This window comes from Prionailurus bengalensis, chromosome B1 (genome assembly GCF_016509475.1).
Source record: "Prionailurus bengalensis isolate Pbe53 chromosome B1, Fcat_Pben_1.1_paternal_pri, whole genome shotgun sequence".
NCBI lineage: Eukaryota > Metazoa > Chordata > Mammalia > Carnivora > Felidae > Prionailurus > Prionailurus bengalensis.
The window spans coordinates 137,804,638-137,811,862 of record NC_057344.1 but is presented as its reverse complement, the minus strand read 5'-3'; the positions used below and the strand labels follow the sequence as shown (position 1 = coordinate 137,811,862).

General features: G+C 45.1%; 1 pseudogene; it reads right to left on the bottom strand.

The window, feature by feature from the left end:
- Positions 1–4,759: 4,759 nt before the first annotated feature.
- LOC122468209 lies at positions 4,760–5,799 on the bottom strand (annotated as a pseudogene).
- Positions 5,800–7,225: the final 1,426 nt, after the last annotated feature.

The window sequence follows — 7,225 nt, the reverse complement described above, 5'->3', positions numbered from 1 at the left end:
AACGAGATCACAGTTCCAAAGCTGTGGAGTAAGTTCCAAAGCTGTAACTCCCAGAGCAGGGGCGAGTGGGTTTCTTTTATTTAGAGTCAGGATAAATATTCGGAAAGGGGAGTTTTGTTATCTTATGTCGAGGTAGGCACGAGGTTGTGCATGCGTCTTAAGGAAACACGACTGTAAATACGTTGTAGGTTGTGTTAGGGAGGCTTGTGCTCTCCTTGGGTGGAGATTTTAACATTACAATAAGGCGGAGGTAACTCTGACGACAGGATGTGGCTGCGGGCCTGCTCCAAGAGCAGGTATAAACTAGATGGGGTCTTGGGCTCCAGATCTCAGGTAAGGCAAGCAGGGCCTTGCTCACCTTTGAATCTGCACTTGGAGTTTAACCACTGGTTTATTGTCTCTGATCAGGTGTGGCTATTTCCAAGCCTGTTAGAGTCTTAGTTTTTGCATTCCCTTTGTTCCCTTGAAATCCTTTACTGCTGAGGTTTCTGCATTTCTTTGTAATTCAGCACCTCCTGGGAAGTTCTGCCAGCCGTGTGCTTGGGCAAGCTGGGCACAGACCTGGGAGAATAGCTGCGGGCCTAAAATGACTTCTTTTGTTTCACAAAAGCTTTGTCTCATCTTTTCTTTTTCTGGTTCACAGCCCTCTCGGGAGCTTTCCTGGTGCAATCTGAAACCTGCCGCAGCAATCAGAGGGCAGGGAGAGACCGAAGAAAGAGGCAGGCCGCCCTGGGTTGGTAGGTGGCAATTTAAATAATAGCAAAGGGAACTTACCTAGGAGGCTTGTCTTGGGCCGCAGCAAGATGAATAGATCCCCACACCGTCGCCCTCCAAATCTTAAGAGTTTTATAAAGAGGCCCTAACTGGGCCAGTCAAGTGTATCGTGCAGGTGTTTTCAACAGCACATCACCATCTCAACACTGTCCTTGGAGCAGCCTCTGGGAGCTGGAAAGGCAAGTGGAACCCGCATTCCAAGGACAGGGGAGGGGGGAGGAGTCTCCGGGAGCCCCAGTTCAGCTCACGGGTCTGTTGGTGGTCACATCTTTTTGATGATGTTACCCAACATCTGGGGACCCCTAACTCTTTCTGCTTACATAATGTCTTAACCTCTCCCTGGAATGGAATCTTAGACCAGTCAATATGGAATTACCTAATTAGCACTAGAGAGGTAATCTGCCTGACAGACCCTTGTTGTTCCCAAAAGGAGGGGGGTGACCTTGCCACCAAAATTCTGCTCTTTGCTGGCAACTTCCTTGTCCTGCCCCCTCTGCCTATAAAAGTCTTTCTTTCATTTTGCACAGCTCTTTGGAGCTCCTTTCTATCTGCTAGATGGGATTCTGATTCATGAATCAAATAAAGCCAACAAGGTCTTTAAAACGTACTCAGTTGAATTTTGTTTTTTTAACACAAGGGTTCAGCATTCGCCTCCCCAACCTGAAACCAGAGCTCATTTTGTTTTGTCTGCCAGAAATACTGCAGCTGGTCACTACTTCTCACTAGAGCTCAGCTCTGGGAGCTGTTTTTATCAAGCAGAGCTCCTATCAACAAAGGAAAGGAGAAATTTAAACAAGAAAGGAATAGAATGATTCCTTGGGAAGGACTATGAAATACTGACATGTCCTTTTGAAGCAAAGGTGATTTTAAGATCACATACGAGTTGTTTGAAAACAATACTAATGTTGATTGCAATTCGATTGAGGACAAGTTCTAAGACACTGATACAACAGAGAACTTAATCTTGAACTGAATGAAGATGAAAAGAAAAGAAGAATAAATTGGGGTCAAATAGCCTTATTGGGAAATGAGGAATGCGTGTCCACATCTCTGACAGACTTTGCTTTTTAACTATTCTAATAAATTAGCATGTGTTGTGGAAATGTAATTAAAAGTGAAATGTCTTCTCAACTCAGAAAACCTCTCTACAAAGAAGAGAAAGAAAATAATTTTTTTTATTGAATAAGCATTAAACCAGAATGTGATATGCATCTCTGGCCATCTGCTAAAGAGATGGTAGACAGCGGGGAAATCTTGCGCCCTTACAGCTGAGCGGATGCCCCGGTGACATTCGGCAGGTTTTGCAACGTGAACTCAGATGATAGTTGAAGTTAAGTTTGTCTTCTCCTAGGAAACTGCGAGGCAGGGCACCATCTTCCTTGAGGAGTACATTTCATAGAGATGGCTCTTGGTCCTCGGGGACACATTTCTGAGCTGTGAGACTGGCAAGAGGCTGATGCAGCCATTAAAAAAAAGAAGAAAAAAAGATTTACATACGTTTGAAAAACAGAGAAAGAAATTGTGAAAAAAAGGGAAAGGAAGGTCTCTTTCCTTGTTTCCAAAAGGTAGAATTAAGCCCCTTATCTTTAAGCCCTTTACACATACGGTGGGGTAACTTCTCAATTCACCTAACTCGGTAGATAATGAGGCGGGGGGGGGGGGGGGGGAGTAATTCAGCGAATGTCAGGTATGCAGTTTTTCCTCTTTGGCAAAACAGCAGAAACATACTCTTTTTCCGATTGCCTAGACCAGGGTTTCTTTTTTTTTTTTTTTTTAATTTTTTTTTTTCAACCTTTATTTATTTTTGGGACAGAGAGAGACAGAGCATGAACGGGGGAGGGGCAGAGAGAGAAGGAGACACAGAATCGGAAACAGGCTCCAGGCTCTGAGCCATCACGGACCGCGAGATCGTGACCTGGCTGAAGTCGGACGCTTAACCGACTGCGCCACCCAGGCGCCCCTGGACCAGGGTTTCTTAACCACGGCACTATGAGCATTTTGGGGGGCAGATGATTCTGCGTGGTTTGGGACGGGCCTGTGCATTGCAGGATGTTTAGCAGCATCCTGACTTCTCCACCCACTAGATGCCCGTAGGACAACCACCTCCCCCAACTTATGGCAACTAAAAACGTCTTCGGTCATAATAAAATATCCTAAGTGGAGTGGGGGTGGGAATCGCTCTTGGTTGAAAAGCACCGGTGTAGACAAGTGATCAAAACACATGAACCAAAGAGGTAGGTGAGCCTGGGCTGGGATGCCAACAAGCCTTCTGCCCTCACTACCTGAGCCACACCTGTCTGAGGCATGCTGGAGCTGTGGCCTGAGCACAGATATCCCGTGGAACTGAGGGTCAGTCCGCTTAGTGGAAGACATCTCTGTTTGTATCACCCAGCCACCAGTCTCCTTCCCACCCCCCCACCCCCCCCACAGCACCTCTGGTCATTCTTTCTCAGTCCTTGTGATGATGGGAGGAGGGTTGACCTGAATCATTGTAGCTCCAGGGCTTGTCTTGTGTCCAAGGCCTTGTCAATCACCGCACTCTATCTTTCCGGCTATCGTGAAAAAGAGGAAAGAGGAATGCTTTTTTGGATGGTTTTGCCTGGCTGTGAGAGTATGATCCTGCAGGCAGCCGCCTGGCCACCGTCATGGGGGAGGCTGACTGAGAATGGAAGCAATTCAGTGGGAAGCAGAATTAAGATAAAAGGCGAAAATATCCTGGACACAAAATTGGAGCCCTGGATCTAGCCATGTCTGAAACCACTGCTTCTGAATTGTCTGTTAATGTGAGTCATCAAAGCTGGGGCTGGGAATCTAGTGGCCAACCTGCACACAGCACTCACAGACCCTTCGAGCTTTCCGTTCTCCCCAAATGGATGGGGACGTGAGGTGGGTCTTAATCCTCTTTTTTTTTTTTTTTTTAGTTGCAAAGATTTTACCTCAAAATATTTACAGTTAATTTTTGTGGTGGTTTTAACACATTTCCACAAATACCTTGATACTTTGCCTTCAAGCAACGGGAGCTACAGCTGTCTCCCCTAAGTTATGAACTAAGTAGACAGGGTGACTCACTTGTAGTCAGTAGAGAATGGAAATGTCCCAGTAGTAACTACAATGTCAAGATCTGCAGACGTCACCTGAACTAAGTAGTCAAAGTAAACATCTCTAACAATAATGAAGGATGGTATCATGTCCCCTCCTCCCGATAGATGCAATGAGGAGGGTATTATAGCATATGATATTTCTTCCAAAAATGTACTACCCCAGTCTAATCATGGGAAAATATGAAACAACCTACCATGTGCGGGCCTTTCACAAAATAACTGAGGTCTTCAGGTCAAGGTCATAAAAACAAGAAAAGACCAATAAATTGTCAGAAACCAAAGTTAATTACGCAGGCCGGATGACTAAATGCAATATGGAGTTTCGTTTGGTTCCTGGAACAGAAAAAAATATTATTGGAAATACATTATTGGGGCCATTGGTGAAATTTTAAAAAGTTTTTAGTTTCATTAATGATTTTGTACCAGTATGAATGTATTAATTTTCATAAATGTACCCTGATTATTAACATTCTCTTCTAAACAGAGCCCATACTAGATAATCCAGTTGAGGGAGTATGATGTAGGCAACTGCTTAAAAAAGTGTTGAAAGACTTGGAAAGTCAAAGAAAGGATAGGGGAGAAGGGAAGGAGGAGCAAGCCACATATTTGCAACAGCAGAGAGCTGCTACTACCCGTAGGACTAGAGAGATCAGGGGAGAAGGTGGTACCAGGAAGCCAGGAACAGTAGGGGCCAGGGGCAGGCCACCCCAAGATGGGCCACTTTGGCATAAAGATTATTTTGAGTTAAAAGCAATCAAGACCCAGCAGATTCGGAAAAGCTCTTTACCTACCCCCCCCCCCCAACAACTGCCTAAAAAGAATGTATTTATTTATATTTATTTATTTCTCTATTTATTTAATTATTTTCAGTCAAAAGGTCTCACGTGTTTATTACTGAACCAACCTACAGGTGCAGAAGCATAATAACAGAGAAAAGTCTTTTCCGTGATACAACAGATCAGGTAGTAGGGAGGTTTGGAGAGTGACGGAGTAGGAACACGTGACCTTCAGGCGGCATAAACGTGTGCCACCTCAGGTACAATCCCGTACAGACCCGGCTTCGTTCTTCTCCAATGCCACCTCTTGGAGTTGTAGCTGGTGTTATTACCAGTTTTCATCTGAATCCCCTGAGGAATGGGACGATTCTGCTTTTTGGTTTCTTGGCCAGGAATCGCTTGATCCTGAAAGTCTTGTGAGAAGACATGGCAAGAAACAGTCAGCAGCACACGCCATGATGGCGGAGAGGAGGAGAGACCTAAAAGGAATTCGGATTGAGGACCTGCTCCAGGTGGAGAGCTGTAACCCTAGATAACTACATTATACTGTGAACTAGGCGTGGTAGACAGGGAGGAGCCAAGCAAGGCCTGTTTGATGGAAGCCCTCCATGGCCCATTGTTTCTCGGTGGCCCAGCAAACATTTGTTTACCACACATTTACCTTTTTTCATTCTTCCTAAAGACCCCATTCCTTCCCTTTGGAGACCCAGACCTTTGAAGACCCCGTTCTGCTTGGTTCAGAATGACATATATACTTCATGCTGCCTGGCTGTGTTTGGAATTTCTATGTCTATGTGAATGCTCCCCAGGTCTGTAACTAAACATGATTTTTCTCCTGTTAATCCGTTTCATGTCAGTTTGATTCTTTGTCTGGCTAGCAGGACCATGAAGGGGACAGGAATTCTTGCTTCCTGACAAAACTGGCCACACTGCCAGAGGAGCTGAGACTGAAGAGGGGGTGCCTGACAGAAGCTGGAGCCTCGGGGGAGCCATGGCCAGAGAGGCCGCCCAATCGTCTCCCAGTGACTTTCATCGGAGAAATTGGAGAAGAAAAATCTTTTCCTCTACCCTCTCAGGTTCAGTAACTGGGGGGCTGAGAATTTGATGAAAGGCAGATTAACAAGAAAAAAAGGCAGAGTTAGTTTGAGTGTGCAATCTGATTATATGCCAGAATGCTGTGAGGAGTAACTCAAAGAGGAGGTTAGAATTTGGGAGTTTATTTACCTAAGTTAGTAGGGGAAAGGGAGGCTGGAAAAAAAAGCTTCTATTGGAAGAACAGATAGGTTTCTTTTTTTTTTTTTTAATGTTTATTTTTGGGAGAGAGAGAGGCAGAGTATGAGCAGGGGAGGGGCAGAGAGAGAGGGAGACACAGAATCTGAAGCAGGCTCCCGGCTCCGAGCTGTCAGTGCAGAGCCTGATGTGGGGCTCAAACTCATGAACTCGAGATTGTGACCTGAGCCGAAGTCAGACACTTAACTGACTGAGCCACCCAGGTGCCCCAAATAGAGTTCTTTAAGAAAGACAAATGGAGGGGCGCCTGGGTTGCTCAGTCGGTTAAGCATCTGACTCTTGAGCTCAGCTCAGGTCTTGATCTCAGGGTCATGAGTTCAAGCCCCGTGTTGGGCTCCACACAGAGCATGACGCCTTCTTAAAAAAAAAAAAAAAAAAAAAAAAAAGACACATGAACAAATAAGAGATAAGAACAAATAAGAGATAAGAAAATGTGTCGTGATGTTTGTTTATATAGGTGCAGGTGGTCTTTCCACCATGGAATTCCCCCAGAGAGGGGAAATATGGTAGGTTTACTCTTGGTCTCTCTCCTGGGAGCAGACCTGCCCCTAGCAGGAATTCATGGAAGTTAAATTTCTCAGAAGTTTCTCCTTTTAGTCAGGTAAGGGAAGTTTTGAGGGAGCTTCATGCTGTATCTGTTGAATCAAATATCTTCAAATTAAGTTAACTCTGGGGTTTATACCAACTCTGGGGTTCCAAGCAGGTCCTGAGGGGGTTCAGGACATGCTCCTGTCAAATATGACACCGTAGCATATTGAATATTTTAAGCTGAAAGGGTTTGAGAAAACAGAAGCAGTAAGGTCACTGTGAATTTCCTTCTGCCCTTCTCCCAAAACAGGTAATAAAATCCCCATGTGAGAGTTGCCCTCCCTGTACCCCAGGAGAAGACATCCTTATCACCAAAGACAAAGGGACATGGAGAAGCATCTGAACAAATAGGCCTTACTAAGTTTCCCCTGCTGTACTTACCCCATACTCTTTTACCTGCCGTGTTTCTATACGACTGCCTACTCTTTGTTAAACCTACCATAAAAATACTCAGGTTTAACTGTTTCTTTGGGCATCACATAAAACCTATATTAAATAAATGTGTGTGCTTTTCTCCCGTTCATCTGTCCCTGTTGGTTTAATTTTCAGCCCCAGCCAGGAACCCTAGGAGGGTCGAGGAAAACTTTTTCTTTCCCTATGGTCCCCACAGGCTTAACCTAACGGAGGGCCGGTGGGCAAGAGAGCCCGGGAAAAGGAAGTATCCAGACTCTGGGCCCTGAAATTCAGAGAAACAAG